This window comes from Balaenoptera ricei, chromosome 4, assembly GCF_028023285.1.
Source record: "Balaenoptera ricei isolate mBalRic1 chromosome 4, mBalRic1.hap2, whole genome shotgun sequence".
Classification (NCBI taxonomy): domain Eukaryota; kingdom Metazoa; phylum Chordata; class Mammalia; order Artiodactyla; family Balaenopteridae; genus Balaenoptera; species Balaenoptera ricei.
In genome coordinates, this window is record NC_082642.1 from 107,079,311 (window position 1) to 107,096,675 (window position 17,365).

General features: G+C 42.3%; 1 protein-coding gene across 9 annotated transcripts in view; it reads right to left on the reverse strand.

Moving 5' to 3' along the window:
• BBX (BBX high mobility group box domain containing) overlaps window positions 1–5,709 on the reverse strand; it is a 286,046-nt gene extending 280,337 nt beyond the window's left edge. For 7 of the 9 annotated variants that reach the window (XM_059921202.1, XM_059921201.1, XM_059921206.1 and 4 more), the window contains exons 1-2: window positions 5,570–5,709; window positions 2,262–2,333 (exon numbers count right to left, since the gene is read on the reverse strand). The gene's annotated coding sequence lies outside the window, so the exon portion shown is untranslated. Of the gene's footprint in view, window positions 1–2,261; window positions 2,334–5,037; window positions 5,170–5,429; window positions 5,453–5,569 lie in introns of those variants that run through there. The other 2 variants (XM_059921203.1, XM_059921204.1) reach the window with 2 other exon arrangements.
• Between the last annotated feature and the right edge of the window lie 11,656 nt (window positions 5,710–17,365).

Here is a 17,365-nt window from a genome sequence, read left to right on the forward strand (position 1 = left end):
TCCTAGCTTTCACTCAAAGCTATGTTATAAATTCAATGTCTAAACAAATCTGTTCCAATGGATAAAGTATAAAGATCAGGTCTATAAGGTCAAAGACGGTATACACTTTTCAAGTTGTATAGCAGAGCTATATATACATTAAAAGCAGAGCTACCTCACAAACTCCTAAACCTGGAACTTTTTTTAAAAATTTGGATATAAAGATCAAGGTGGATATAAAAAAAAGAAAGGTGTCAAAATTTCAAAATTTGTTAGTATCTTAGTCCCTAGGGGAAGATTCTACCTAAAACCGCCACAGTACCTCCAAAGACGTACCACTAAGAAATAACATAGATGAACCCCCTTTTCAATAGCTAGCTTTAAATGTGAAATGCAAGTTAAGACTTCAGCTTCAGAACTTAATAGAGATATGCAGAATAACAAAATGAGAAGTTTGAAAACTCTTGGCAATGTAGAAGCAAAACCTTTATCTAAAATCTTACTTTGAAAATTAAGCCTCAAATCTAATAAATACATTTTAGATGCAAATAACTTGTAATTCATTTTCGGCGTGACTTTTAAAATCACTACTTCAAATTTTATACTATAAAAACTACTCTGACTTCAAAGACCAAGACTTTTCTTGAAAACATTGTTTTAATGAAGCAGTTATTTGATATCTCAAAGAAATGCAAGAGCTCATCAGATCGCTTTTACTCTGGAAATTACCTATTCCCATTTTAAATTTTGAATTGGTCAAATATACTTCCATGGGGAAAGAACTAGCATTAAAAGTTTGCTCCAGTGAACAAAATAACGTGCCTCACATGTATAAATGTGGTGTTCTTTAGTAATCAGGAATGCATTTTGAATACTCTTGCCATATGTTCAAAAATGAAAAACTTCTCTTGCAAAGAAGCTTTAAAAAAAAAAAAATCAAAGACGCTGAAATCCACATATTTTGGTGTGCACTAAATTCATCTTACAGACCCATCTCATTCTGACCACTCCAATTGGCCTGCTATGCATGTGACATATTAGGAGGCTCTTCTATCTGAAATAACACGATATTTTACATTCCATTAAAAAATGCTGGACACAGAGCTTCTATTATATATCATCTAAGGTTCTCAGCAATGTCAAAGTACATTTTGCTACCATATAGAAACTACCAGAAAGGCCTGGTCTTCAAAACTCAATTCCTCTCAATACTAAGACAATCTTTTAGTAACATACACAATATGCCAGCAAGCCAGGAAACAAAATAAGGTCCCTTTTCTTTTTCTTTTATGGAAAACTGAATTCAAGTCCATTTTCATTCACAAAATACAGTCTGTCTTCATTATGGTAACATTACAAAGCACCAAAGCTGATTTACACAATTTCGTACAACCAGTTTTCTTAACGTATCAGCAACTTAGAGTACCTGAGGTGTTTCTGACAATGGAGGGGCAAAATTACACATTGGTTTTCTGCAGTTTGGGCTCACCATGCGGCTTTCAAATGTTAAAACCTCAGTTTTCACCCAAAGGGTTACTTCTCACAACCAGACTTTTTAGCCACTTATTGTCCCACACGTTATTTCACCAACTTTTCCATTTGGGAGGCATATATCTGAAAAAGGCACTTAGTGTCAGATTTCAAAGTTGCTATTTATTATATATACAGACTGTTAAAATGCACTCAATTTCTCCAAATATATAAATTTTGACAAAAATTACTATCAATTAGGACAGTTATTCGCCTTTTGAATCAAGCTGGTACACTAAATGCTAGATTTACTATATTGCCCCGTCCGCCCTCTCCCCACTACAAAGGTAACTGTCACAAACAGCAAAAGTTCCCTAAGAAAAGAGAGCCCAGGAAAGAGTAAGCAAATGTCAGTCACTGTAGTTTAGAGGGGTCTTCTGAGCAATGATTCCTTGGGTTTTTAATAATTCTCTCTACTCACAAGCTACAATCTTCCTACAATATTATCTAGCATTAAATTTCCTAGGCCTTCAACTCTACGTGAAATTTTATTATCAATTAAAAAAGATAAGTTTTCAAATGACACTTACTTGCAGGAAAATGCACATTTAAACTATCTTAAAATAATAATAACCATAGCTGAATTGTAAATACTAGAAATCATAAATTGACTTCTGCTATGGGAAACTCAGCAAGACAAGTTTCTGGGGTGCTGCAAACCCAATAAGGCATCTTCTTACGTGTACAGTAAGGACCCTTATGTCATTACTAATACCATCCAGCTTCCCTGTATGAAGAGTTTGCATACTTACCCAGGAAGGCAAATGGAAAGTACACAGGGAGGAAGATGAACTGCAGCAAAGCCTTTGTCATATGATAGTGACCTATAAAGTATCAAATAAAGGTACATCATCAGTATGGTAGAGCTTTACAATTGAGTCCCAACTCCTGCAACATCTATGAAGGAAGGACCCCGAAACCCAGGAGTCCAACCCCTCCTTCTCACCATCCCCACCTCTACGCTCGAACTGTGGGGCAATAAAGGCAAAGAAGCTCCCTGTATTCAAAGGGCAGAGGCTGAGGGGAGGGTAGCCCAGCTGGCATTCTAGGGTGTCTCCAGCACACTTGCCCCCTACTCCCGGTATGTACAAGGCAGTTGATCCACATCCTGCAAACCCAAAACCCACATCGTGATCATTCATCAACTTGCACAAGTGATCGCCGCCCCCAGGACAAATGCACCAGGAACCAAATCATGGCAATCGATAGGCAGTCCGAGCCTCCCCGTGCCCAGGAGCCGGCCGGAGGTAGCAGGGCGACGGCAGCAGATCCAGCAGATCCAGGTAGCGCAGCCCTCAGCCCTGCAGACCTGGGCGGCCACAAATGTCGCCCCAACGCCCGGCCCCGGTCACAATCCCGAGATTGGAGATCGGAACCGAGTGGGGAAACACATTCACCAGAGCCCCCGGCGTCAAGTGCAGGGCCACCAGGTCTTCGAGGTCGGGGTGGGGGGAGCTGGAAAACGGAGAGGGAGGAAGGGAGCGAGGGATCCCACCCCGGCTTTGTTGCTGGTCACCATCAAGTTTGCATCTTAGTACAAAATGTCGATCTTTAAGGCTGACAAGACAGAGGCAGAGGGAGAAAGAGAAAGGGAATAGAGTCCATCTTGCTTTGGGGAAGAGGGGGGAGAAAAAAAAATGAAGTGCAAAGCCCACACTCCGGGCGTAAAAGTCTGCTAAACACCTTTCCATAACGGAGGAGCAACGAGTGGGGTGTCCCCGTCCCCGTGCCCGCTCGAACTGGCGGCGGTCTGGACAGAAAACACCTCCTCCTTCTCCTCCTCTTCCTCCTCCTTCCCCTCCTCCTCCTCCTCCTCCTCCCTCCCCTCCCTCTCCTCCTCCTCCCGCGGGCCCCGGCGAAGATCCCGCCGCCACCGCCGCTGCCTCCGCTGCCCCCCGGGGAGGCACTGCCGCTCCGCCCGGCGCTGCCATTCCGGGCTTGGACCGCGCGGCGCGCGTGGGGCCGGGAGAGGGGTGGCCGCGCGGAGACGTCCGCGCCGGGGACCCCCTGCGCCCCCTCGCCGCGGGCTGGCTACAAAAGTCGCGCGAGCCGAGGTGGCGGCGGCGCGCAGAAGAGGCGCGCGTGGGGGCCCCACGTCGCGAGTGGGCAACCCCAGGGGATGGCGAAGAACGCCCCTCCCCGCGCGGGGAAAGTACCCCGGTCCCCGGCAGCCCGGCGTCCGCGGCCGGGAGACGAGAACTGGACGTGTCATTAGCAGGACAGGCAATGGTTTCAAAGCCCCAGGCCAATGACCATCAGCAGAGGCAGAGCTCGCTCCGTCCCCATCCCCCATCACCTCCACCCACCTTCCCTTTCGTACCCCCCCACCTCCACCCCACCTCGCGAAACTTTTCGGCGAGATCCACCTGGACTAATTTGTCCTCAGACAGTTAAAATATTGACTGGACCCTACACACCGGGAGGGAAGGGGAATGCACGCTTTATTATCCTTTCTACCGAAAGGAAAGCAAAAAATAGCTTCTCTCTCCGTCTCTCCCTCTCCCCCCCCCCTCCCTGTCGTACATGTTGTGTCTTAGCTTTTTGCATCGTTTCGTTTTACCTTCCTCATTTAGCTGAAATGATCGCGGATTATTTCACACATAAACGTGTTCCAGATTCCTGGATTCAGGGTCCTTGTAAATTACAGGACTCGGGTTTGGTCTCAGTTACATTAAGTTTCATACAATACCAAAAAATAAAAAAATAATAATAATAAATTGCTGAGGGTGAGCGAGCGAGACGAGGTGGAGGAGGAAAAGAAACCTCGAGTCTGATTTCTGTAATTTACTAGCGACCCGGATCGCAGCAAATAACAGTGTAACACGAGTGTGGCTTAAGAGGGCTGGGGAGCTCTTTCTAGAGGCATCGACCCCATCCCCGGATAAAGGATCTGCAAGTTTTCTGTCATCGCGACCATGCAATGCCATCACTTACCTTCAGAAATAAGACTTTAAACAGCCAAGGCCTTCCTCCTCCCCTCCACCACCACCACCCCCCCGCCAGCTTCGCTCTCTCCACCTTAAACTTATTGACACAACATAATCCCACATTCAAGCAAAATCCTGACACAGCCTCCCTCCTCCTCTTCCCCCTCCTCTCTTCCCTCCCGTTCTCTCGTTCGCTCTCCCTCTCGTCCTCTCCGGTTTTCTCTCGCTCTCTCTCTTGCCCTCACCCCCCGCCCCCGCCGGCTTTCCCTCCCTCTTCTCTCTCCCCTTCTCCCTCGCCCTCTTCCCCCTCTCCCCCTATTCTTCCTCCTAGCCACTCTGGCACTAAAACAGCACTTTCTCTACTCGCCGCGCATTTGGTTAGGGGTGGGGGGGGGGTGAGAGGGCACCGATCTCCGGGGCCGGAACACCCAAATCCCAACTCTCCAGATGAACGAGCAACTGGGCTGCTGTTCCCGGTCACCGACGCAGACGAAACGTTCGATAAATCCACTGAGGGCTGGCTCCTTGTACCTTCCTCCCCTGCCCCGACTCCCCAGGCCCCACCTCCCCGGCAGCCGAGCCCAGGCTGGGCTCCACGTACTTTCGCCGAGATGAAGTTTGGGGCTCCCCAGGCGGCCAAGAGCCGCCCGCCGGCGTGAGGGCTCTGTTGTTGTTTTCCTCAGGCTGCTCCTGCCCGCGCCGCGGCTCCCGTGCCCCTCTCGGGCGGCGCTGCCTGTGTGCCGAGAGGTGCTGGTTGCAAACGCAGCCTGGCACCGGCTGGCCTACTACTCCCCAGCCCGGCCCCCAGCCTCCCGCCCGCAGGGCACTGCCTTCGCGCCCCCCGCTCGCCGCCGGCGCGGCCGCGGCGACCCTCGTCCCCGACCTCTCCCGACCCAAAGTTTTGGCGGAGGGGTAAAGTGCCCGGGGAGCGGGCCGGCTGGCGGCGGCTCCGGACGCGCGGGGTTCCCTCCGTCTTCCTCAAGTCCAGCCTACCGGCTGCCGCCACAGCCGCCGCCGCCGCTGCTCCTGCCGCGGAGTCCTTGGGGCTGCAGCCCGGCGGCTCGCAAGTGAGTAGGAAAACAGAAAGTGCGGGGAGAGCGCCCGGGAAGGGCTGGGGATGGGGGGGCGCTTACCTCGCGGGCTCGCCGGGCGCGAGGGCGTGTGTGTGGCTCGCCCTCAGCGGCCAGTCAGGGGTTCTCTATGGGAAAGTGGAGAGAGAGGAGCTCGCGGAGCCGCTCTGCCTCCGCTTCACTGTACACTGCTCCACATACAGTACATGCAGCCAGGAGAGACTGAAAACACTCATTTTATATAAGGCAGCCTGCCATTGGCCCGCTCCGTGATGGACAGGCCGCGCGGCCAAACAGAAGGCCCGTTACACCCAAACACACGCACACATACACACATTTTACAGAGACACACAAAGATCATCACATTTTCTATTTTCTAATGTTCGGGACCTGTAGACAGTAGGAGAGGACAGGTAGAGAGGCCCAGCAGAGTGGGTTGCGAGCGAAAAACCCTGTCTGCACCAAGTTGCAAGGCTTGAAACTGGTGTCCTTTTGACTTGGGAGGGTTATAGTAATAAACTACAACTCCACTGGATATGGAAGTGAGGGGTTTTTTTTTCTTTTTTTTTTTTTTTTTAATCGTTGCCTTGTGGTGCCCCATGGAAGAGGCGTGCATTGTGTTATGATTTTACAGCCTGACCTGGCTAACAAGTGGCCAGGAAAGGCTTTTATCAGCTTGGATTTCTTTTGTCAATGGGTTAACTATCACATAGGCCAAAACAGTGCGAGATAAGTTTATTAGGACCGTAAGCACTGAGGTTGTTAGTGCTTCATTCGTAGGTAAATTGAGAAAAATCAACACAACAATACACAGAAACAAAGATAAACATTTTGCTGAAATAGCCACTCTACTTTTAGCTGGTCAGAGGACTGCAGATCACCTGCGTGGGCATACAAACAGTGCTGTAAAGTAGAATAAGTCATGGAAGATCGGCTATTGCCCCCTTTCCTTAAAAATAGGCCTTTTGAATCAATATATGCAAGATTTATATTTTGCATATTATATATATATTTACTTTCCATATTTCACATCATATGTGAACATCACATGTTGGTTAACTTTGGGAGATGGAAAACCCAAGGGCTCTTCTTTCTGATTTTTTTTCTGTGATGCGTCTTTGACAGATTATATTTGACAGTCCTATATAAACAAGTCAACAGGTTGCTGGGAAAAAAAACATAGCTGGAAACTAAGAGGAATAAATTCTAGACCCAACTCTTAAACTCGCTAAACAATCTTGAGCAACTACTTTAGCCTCTTTAATGCCCAGATTTGGTTTGGGGTTTTGTTTTCATTTTTTCTTTTAAGGTTAAAATAAGAAGCTTCTCCCAGTTTTCCTTCACTAAATGTTTATTCAGCATCTACTGTGTACCAGGCATTATCATAGGCCCTAGATGTTTTCTTACGGTTCTTTCTGATTTAAGAGTCTGTGAATTATTCTTAAACACAAACATTTTGAAGATTAAATAAACATCATGATTTTATGGCCTAGATGCGTAGCTTTAAAACTTAAAGGAAAGCTGGATAAGAGAACTTATTTCAAATCCCGCTTTATTTCCTTGATGTTATCTTGAGATTTTTCTCTCACATCCATAAAGTTATCGAATGAGTGTGCATGTACGTGTGTGCGAAAGACTGGGAACCAGAAACAGATACAGAGAAAATTTAAGTTTATGAAGTTTAGACAACAAACAGTGGTATTTAGAAATGTGATGTTTTGTTTATTTTTTAAAGGAAAATAATTTTTAAAAGGGAAAAGTATATAAAACCACAGCATTTTAAACTGATAATATTAAAGATTATATTAATGATGCTCTGCATTTAGTTGACGGAAGGAACAAAGTGTTCTTTATCCACATTACACACTGCTTTGAGATTGGTGCTAAGTATTGTTATCTCTATTTTATCCGTCTGAGAAATGGGATGGCTCAAGATTACACAGAATACCAGTGAAGAAGGAACTTAAACCCAGGACTCTTTAATACCCAACACAGGTTTTAAATAACTTGACAGTCCTTCCTTCCAAATGACAAACTTCAGGGACAAGAGACAGATAGAGGAAAAGCCAGAAAAACTTTCTCAGGATTTCACTGTTCTCTTTTTTGAAGAGGAAAAAAAAAAAAAAAAAAAATCAGCACAAGTTTCTATATTTAATTGCTGAGTGAAGTGCTGTGAATTATTTGCTAGTATATTCATGTTATGAAAAATATGAAAGACCTGCCCATTCCCCACCCCTACCCCCAACCCCAGCCACAGGAAAACATTCTTTATTTCTTTATGGTCTCAAAGATTTTTTTTTTTTTGGTTGAAGTATACTTAGCTTAGCAGGATTATTTAGAGTTATATTTTCAAACTTTTAGATCACCCATTGCTATCAGTAAAATGAGTGAGTATCCTCAATATATGTATATTTCTGTATATGTTTTTTAAAATGTACCACTACATGGATATATTATTTATTATTACAAAGCGTGCAATCACAGAAACTAAATGAAAAAGCGTGAGATAAAAATAAAAGTTAAGGGAATTCCCTGGTGGTCCAGTGGTTAGGGCTCACCGGACCAGGTTCGATCCCTGGTCGGGGAACTAAGATCAGCAAGCCACGTGGTGCAGCCAAAAATAAAATAAAATAGAAGTTAAATAAGAGTTTTAATATTTTCTCCCCACACTCCTATGATATAGTCTTATCACGTGCCCCAGGGTTTTTGTATTCAAGTTTGGAGACCTCTGACAGTACAAGGTACTAACTGACCCGGACTGACGCAAGGGAGCATGAAGAAGTGCATAGAAATGATTAGTTGCAAGTTATTACTGCTACTGGAAAACTGGTGGGTCCACAGAGCCTTTAGATTCGGATAACAGCACATTTTTTTAACACAAATTATATATGGGTGGTGTATTGGGCATTATGTGGCAGTATAAGCCATCATTCAGTACTCTGTTGCAGATCATTTATTGAGAAGGATATATGTGCTAGGTAGGCACTGTGCATACCAGAATTTTGGAAAAGGAAAATTGCCTGTTCCTAGAAGTGATGGAATACAACTCCAGTCTCTTGTGTGATAGGTAAAGCCTGGCCACGAAGTAAGGAGAAGAGGCTTAGAACTAAATGTAATGTAGCACTTTACCATTTATCATTTAGGAAATACTTTTTAGAATTTTAATTATCTTATTTAAAAATAAATATCAAGAAATTTTAAAAGCCAGTAGTGCCCCAAAATTAAAAATATGAAAAATCATAGCTTTCAGGGAGTTTATTTAATTTTTATAATGTAGGGTTATGAAAAGAAAAATAACCGTTGGTTTCCTGAGTAAAATGGCATTCAAAAGGGTCTCCAAGAAAGGGTTTTTCCTTTCTTGTTTTCACATTTGATGGTCAATCACAGGTTGAACTCATGGTTAGCATATTCCTCTTTTTCATGGCCTTGATTGTCCATTTTCTTAATTTCATTTTGAAATAAAATAATTTCAAAATAATTTGGGAAGAGTAAATTTAAATATATGTGTAAATGTGCACATACAAGTGTTTATGTGTACATGTGTATATATCTATAAACAACATTTTACTTCCTTATTTTACGTTATTTCTTTATTCAGTCCTATTTCAAATCCTGATTTCACCACTTCCTAACTGTGTAACCTTGGACAAATTCCTTGATTGGGCCAAGACTCAGTTTCCTAGTTTGTAGGATAACAAGAGAAACCATAAATGAAACAATCCATATAAAATGCTTAAACCTGGAACATACTGAACATTCAATACATATTATTTTTATCTTTCACACATACAAGCCAATACAGCTGCTTTACAGAATGTTTTCTAAGACTTAACCTTCACATCAAATGGAGCTTATAGAACTTGTTGCAACTTACTTGCCCAGTGTTTGCAATTTCCTTTTAGTCTGCATTCTACTAACTCCAGCATCTCTGCACATAAAAGGGATGTCAGCCTGATCCCAGGATAAAGCAAACATCCTATTGGGTGGCCATTATTAAGCACCTGAAAAGGCAAACTTGTAATAAATCATTCCTTGAAACAAGCCTTGCTTTGTGCATTGAAACTCTAGATAGTTGCAGAGAGGAGGGTCTGCCTTACATAACAATTTTTGACTTGTACTTGACCTTGCTGAGCTTCACTTTCTTTTCTCATATAAGAGAAAAATAGAGAAAATCACACGTCTTTCCCCAAGGCCAATGCAAAGGGACTAGAAATTAGAACTTGGACAGCTGGACCACTTCTCAGCACCAATGCAAAAATTCATAATCTTGAAGAGAACCAGCTTCTACTGGATCCCAGCAGAGTTGGGGGTAGAAAGAAAGAGGAAAACACCCTGCTTTCCTAGAGCAGTGCTAGCCAAATCATCTTGGAATTCCCTCTCTCCTGTGATCTTCTGTAGCATTTTATCTATATTACTCTTAAGGCATTCAAATGCCTTACCTTGTATTACATTATTTGTATGTTGATAGAGATATCTATTTGATGGCAAACACCTTGAAGAAAATGATGTTTCATCCATCAATTTGTTTTCCAGCAGTTGCTAGCACAATAGCCTGTACGTTGCCTAACATGTAACAGTAACCCAACAAAGATTTGTAAAACAAATGAACAAAACAAGCAAAAACAAACAAATAAAAAGACTATAAATTTTAAAAAGAATCAGAGAGAATCGAGGGATGAGACAGGTGCCAGAGAACGTTGGGCGTCCCAGGTATATGGTGAACAGAACTTACATTATAGTCATCATAGGTTATACCCACATATTGTTTAAATTTTCTAAAGCACCTTTACATTTGAGATAGCTTGTCATACTCACTAAAATCCACGTGAGGTAGGTGAGACAGATAGAGGGAACTTCTTTTTAAAGATGAAAAAATTGAAGCAGGGGGATTTCCCTGGTGGTGCAGTGGTTAAGAATTCACCTGCCAATGCAGGGGACAAGGGTTCGATCCCTGGTCCGGGAAGATCCCACATGCCGTGGAGCAACTAAGCCCGTTCACCACAACTACTGAGCCTGTGCTTTAGAGCCCTCGAGCCACAACTACTGAGCCCGCGTCCTGCAACTACTGGAGCCCACGCGCCTAGAGCCCGTGCTCCTCAACAAGAGAAGCCACCACAATGAGAAGCCCGTGCACCACACGGAAGAGTAGCCCCAGCTCGCCTCAACTAGAGAAAGCCCGCACGCAGCAACAAAGACCCAACGCAGCCAAAAATAATAAATAAATAAAATAAATAAATTTATTTTAAAAAATTGAAGCAGGGAAAGATTAAATGATTCTCTCAATATACAGCCAGTAGCAGCGCTGGGGTAGTAGTAAGGTTCTAGACACCTAGTTCTGCAAGCTTTCTGCCTTAGGTAGCAGGCAGGGGAAGGGGGAGTTGCCAAGGTGTCACTTAAGGATCATACCATAAAAATAGTTCTCTAAGTGGATGATGATTTTACACTAATGGTTTTGATAATAAAGTCAGTAAGCACTAGCATTAGCATTAGACAGCCCTTCTAGCCACTGTCTCATTAGAAGCTTCAACAACATCCCGAACAGGGAAGGTATACTGTGATGCATCCAGCTCTTGGGAACTCCTTTCTTCCCAAGACAATCTATTTCATCTTCTGATGGTTTTGACCACTACAGGGTTCTTCCAAATCTTTAACATACCTTCTCTCCTCCTAAGTGTTATCCAGTGTTCCTTTTTCTATTCCCTAGTTACCACATAGAACAATCTAATCCCTTTTCCATGTGCCACTTGAATTATGTGAAGACAGCTCCCATGACCGCCTCCTGCTTTGAGCTGTACCTTTTCCAGGTGAACAGTCCCGGTTCCTTAAATCATTCTTCCTATTCCTGATTCTTGGTCTTCTCTCAAACCCTGCCTATTGTCCTTCACGTGGGATATCTAGAGCAGGCGGGGGCGGAGGCAGTTTGCAGTACAGCATGACCATGGCTCCCTTCTCTCTGATACAAAATTTCTATTACTGCAACCTAAGATGGAACTCGTTTTTTTGGCAGTCACATCACTCTGCTGACCATTATTGTGCTTATTCTCCAAAAAAACCTTTTGTTTGAAATGTGGGCTGTTAAGCCATGTCTCCTCCATTCTATTATGTGATTCATTTTGGGGAAACTGAGGCATAAGCTTTTATAACCCTGTGGTTGTATAGTGGTTAAGATTCAAGGCTTTGGAGTTAAAACATGAGTTCAGAGCTTGGATGCAGCAGTTACCAATTTGTGTGGACAAATTTTATAACCTGTCTTTGCTTCAGTTCTTCATGTGTAAAGGGGAGGGTAATATGTAACTCATAAGGTTATTGAAAGGATTTGATAAAAATAATGTATATAAAATACTTAAAACAGTGCTTTCATGTAATAAGTATTCAATAAATGGTAGAGTTTTCTTTTTTCGTTAGCTGATGAAATTCAGCCCAGAATTCCATTTTGCCAGCATCTTTTTGTATGCTGATTATTTCATTCAACATATTTGCTATTGATCTCACTATCCTTGGTTCATTCACAAATTTGATGCCTTCTTTACATTTTTCCAAGTCATTTTTAAAGGCATTGTCTAAGGCAGAACCTAGAGCACCTACCCCCAACAGGTAGACATTGATCATTAATCAGCACTCCCATGACCACAGTTGTTGAACCTAGGAGAGAGCCACCTAATTTCACCTAAATTTTAAAAATTTAAAGCTGGAAATTCCCTGGTGGTCTAGTGGTTAGGATTTGGCGCTTTCACTGCCATGGCCCGGGGTTCAATCCCTTGCTGGGGAACTGAGATCCCTTGAGGCCCAAAAAGAAAAAAAAAAAAAATTTAAACCTAAAGAAATTTATAAAGAATAATATAAAATAGCAATCATGTGGGAGCTTTATTATAACTTAACATATTATTATATTGCCTCAGATTTCTTTATAAGAAATAAAACACTGAATATACAATTGAAGCCCCATTCGCTGGTCCAGTTCCTCTCCAGTTCTCCCCAGAGGTGACCATTATTTTGTAATTTCACTCTCATCCTATCCATATTTTTTGCAGCCCACTCATGAAGACATCTGATGTGGTTTTGTCAAAAGGCTTTATGAAATTTTCATTCACTAATGTTACCAGAGAGGAGTTCTTTGATAGGTGGGTTATACTAATTCTGGTTAATTAAAACAAAAAGAGGAAATTATGGAATGATATGAGAAGGCTCTTAGAAATAAAAGAAAAGCTGCAGAACCAGATCTCAGAAAGCCCAGGGGCATTGTCACCTCCAGGGATTGAGATCACTTTTGGTGAGAATATCTTCATTATGATGAATTTGCTCAAACTCTTTTCCTTCCTTTCTTTGTGCCACTAAAAAGAGTGGAATGGAAGAGTCCACTTGCCCTTATCCAAGTTTTATGCTTACTCTTTGGCCAAAGTAGAAGAGGACACTTTGCTTGACCCTCCCACCAAGGTTGCATGGTTACATGCTGTGGGGAGGAGGGGGCATTGTTGGAGGCGGCAGGGAGCTGAGTTAGTACAGAATTATTTAGATGGATGCAATGTGTTGGTAACATTCTGCTTCTTGGTGGATTCACAGGTGCTCATTTTATAACTTACATAGATGCTACATTACTCTTTTGTATGTATCAAATATACTTTGAAAATACTTTAAGAAAACAATAGAAAAAAAGATTGCGTACAAAGGCTATTAGCTTTCCAAAGTAAAACTGGAGTACTACTAAGAGAAGGCAAATAGATACTAGGCAGGTAAAAACAAGAGATCTGTAACACATCCAACAGCCACAGTGCAACTGAGCTATCAGTTTATTAACCTTGTGACAAAAGAAAAATAGATTTAGGCTAGTCTTAGGAACTCCATGCTGGCTTCTAGCGATTACTTGGTCCTTTTTTTGAGTACACGCAGATCTTTCCTTCACTTGCTTATCTTAGTCAGATTTCATTTTGTTCCAAGGACCATAAAGCCACTCAGATAAGCTTAAGAGAAAAGGGAACTTAATTGTACAAATATTGGGGTCTTTCACAGAACTCAAGGGCAGTAAGGACAATCAGGTGTGGAAACAAAAACACATGGCCTCCTTTGCTGTCAGTGCCACCAGATGAGGGGCAAGGACTCCCCTATAATGGAGGGCTGCTCTCTTGGTGTGTGTTTGTAAGCAGAAATTGTCCTCTAAAGTGAGGACAGGGATGGGAGGATATAATGGGCATTCCACTACATAGCACTTTCTAGAATATTATCTAGGCTCGGTATCTCGTTTACGACTGTATAATTTGCAGAATCCACCTCTCTTCCCCTAATCCCAAGAAATTTAACTAGAGTGTTTATGGCCTGATTTTTATACTCACATATATTTAGAAATAAATTATTTCCTTGTATGTTTGTTTATTTATTTGTTATATCCCTTGACTCATTCCAGAAAGGATTTCCATTGGTGCAAACTTAACTGCATATTTTCTCAAGACTCTCGGGTATTATTCAATAGAGCTCGGAAATCTGAACACATTTAGAGTGCCTAGGTGGTCTCTTAAATTTTTTTAAACTTATTTTTACTTCCTATTACATTCTACAGCAATCTCCTCAAACTAGCTAAATAAAAGGGGGATTTATTAGAATCACCACACAGGTAAAGTTACGGCAAGGAACAACCAACAGAAAGCTATAATTTAAACCCCAAACGAAGTGAGATTATCAGGGCTCGGAGATACGCAATAGGCCAGGGACATTTTCTGAAGCTGCACTTGCAATGAGGGAAGTACAACTCATGAGAAAGGTTCCCTTTACCTGAAGTGGGATGGGACAGACAGGAGAGGCATACAATTGAGAAGTTAACTAAAACAGTGATGTTCTGAGGTAATGGAGCTAAAACTAAGGGGGAAAGGTTGTGTTAAATAATGGTTTTTATATGAATTCATTTCTAGGCTCACCCTCACCATATGGAGTTATTGACAAAAACAAATCTATTGAGGATGGCTGACCAGAAAGGATAGCTTTAAAAGAACAATGTGACAGTGCTTAAAAAGGAAGCATTAAATGTTACCTGAAATCAGACTGAAGTCTCTTTACAGTGGAAGAATCGACTCCAGGTCTTAGGAGGATTTAGCTGTTTGCAAAGGGATGTTTTCCTTTTCCATCATTTGACACTTTTTCTTATAATACCATCTTCTTCATTCAAAAACCAAGATTTCTAGTCTGTTGGATCGCTAAAGTCCTCTTTCCAAATATCAGATCGACTGTTACAAGTCTGTTAAAGTGCTGACCTTTGGCCAGTGCTATTTGAGAGAAGGAAAAATGAAATGAGTAACTTTGCTTGTCACAATATAGAAGGAGAGAGGAAGGGAAGAAAGGAAAGAAGGAAAGAAATAGGAAGGGAAGGAAGAAAGGTATATTCTAAGAGAAGTTATGCTGGGATGACTTCAGAATTCACCCACCCTTGGCTCTGACTTTACATTTAGATGTGACCTGAGTAGGAGCTAAAGAGGGGGAAGAAATAAATATAAAAGAAACCTTTCCCTAAGCAGACAATTCTGAATTAGAAGAAGAAAGGCTTTTCAGCAACATCTGGGTCCCCAGCATCAGACAGGGGGATAAGGGTCTCTCTGCCCTCTAAGTCCCCAACTGCTCCAGACATAACAAAGTCAATGGCTGCAGCCAGACGAGGCCTCCTTTGGCCACCCTGCCTTAGATGATTGGTATCTTCCCACTGTACCTTAACTGCTCAGTAGAGTCCCATTGCTTCTCTCCAGTCTTACTTGCTCTGTTCACAAGAGAAAAGCAGGCAGCAGAAAGCTCTCCCTTTTTCATCCCCCACCACTTTATCCAGTCTTCCCTTCCCAGTTTGGAGGCTGTATCTGCCTTCACCTACTGGAGTTGTCTCTAGCACTCCAAAAGAGGAAGGGCCAGTGATCTGACAGGTATTGCAAAGTGATGAGTAGAGAGGAGCTGGTCCGCATTCTTGGTGATTGTCTGCAAAACCAGTGGCTTTTCAATCCTAGGTGAAGTAAAGTAGAAAGAGGCATCCACTAAAGTTCAAACTATTCTCCTGGTGAGGTCGGAAGAAAGAACCAAGCTCTAGGAGCCACTAAGTTTCATGGGTCACGCATCCATTAATTCATCCAACAGCATTTATGAAGTGCCTTCTCTGCGTCAGGTACTGTGGTTATTGTAAGAGACACCAAGTAGATGTGGTCCCGTGCTAATGGAGCCCACGGTCTAGCAGCAGAGATGGATACAATACACAACATAATACAAAATGCTCCTTGGAATCACGGATGGAGGCAGAGCAAGCCAGTTTACAGTGCTGAAGGAATCTACAAGTAGAGGAGCAAATGCAGTATCTGAGGGTGCTAAAACTTTAGCTGTTTTCAAGGGTGAAGAGGTTTTCCTTCGCTAAGGAAAAAGGCTGGATTATGGGATCTTTAGATTCTTAGATTGGCTTTGTATTCTACATAAAAGGAAATGCTATTTTGGGACATGTCCTTTTTATGATTTTTGTGGTCAGTATTCTTCTTTTAAGATTCTAGGGTTTGTGTGTACTAGTGAGTGGCTGGGAGAGATTATTTTGTTCGCTTCAGAAATTTCAGTAGGAGGCTAAATGTATTAGGAGTATTCAACAGCAACAAAAAAGTTTAAGTATTGGTGGTTATAAGAAGATATGTCAGAAAATATGACGCATTGGAGGTTTCAGGTGGCAGCTACACTGAACAAAAAAAGTTTACGTGCTAGCAACAAGAATCACCATTTCCATAGTTAAAGCATGTCTAGCAAGAATGGCAAGCACTGGATAGTGATGTAGATTTTAGTTTTTATTTATATTTTGGAGAGGCATAATTACATTTTGATCTTATGTCATTTTTTATGAAATAGACCTGTTACTCTGCTGGGGTTGTGTATCTTTGGTAAGCTATGCAATTTGTATTGACATTTGCTTTATCTGTGCATGTTCATAGGGTGTGTGTGAATGAAGACTCTAGTGGAGACAGAATTGCTTAGAGCTTTAGGAGCTGGTGCTTCTGGAGTCAGAAAGATCTGAATTCAAACATTGGCTCTGCTATTTACTAGTCATGTGACTTTGGATAAGCTTCTTTTTTTTTCTTTTTTCTTTTTTAAGGTGACGTTGGTTCATAACGTTACATAAATTTCATGTGTACAACATTATATTTATACTTCTGTATACACTAGAGCATGCTCACCACCAAAATTTGGTTTCCATCCATTGGACAAACATCTTAAACCTGCTAAGCCTTAGTCCTCAGTTTCATAAACTCTAAGATGAAGATTATAATGGTCCCTACCTGTCAGGCTTATTGTGAGAATTAAACAAGATGCTGCATATAAAAACAGTCTCTGACACTCAATAAATAGTAGCTCATTTTAAGTGTGGCTTGTCATGTAGAGTAATGTTTTGTGTCCAGTGATATGGAGCCCTGGAAGATAAATAGAAATTTTATCTTCTGAGGTTGATAGTTAAAATGCTTGAGAGATTTGGGAAGGCCATTCTTGGAAGATTGCTAAAATTTAATATGGTGGCACAGAGATTACAATGGATGGAATGAACTAAATATTTCCTTCTGCTTTCTTTATAAAATATAGTGATATTCACAGTTATTTGGTAACATTGGAGAATTTAAGAGAATTTATGCTCTTCTGATTTGACTTGTTTAGCTTTCCTCGCAGCTTGAGGGATCTTAGTTCCCCGACCAGGAATCGAACCGGGGCTCTGGCCGTGAAAGCGCCAAGTCCTAACCACTGGACCACCAGGGAATTCCCTCATTTAGTTTTCTTAATATGTCTGTAGTCCTGTAGTCAAACATGAACTCATTTTTAGCTCCAAATCACCATTGCATCCGTAGTACTCTGCAGTCTTATGATAGCATCTTT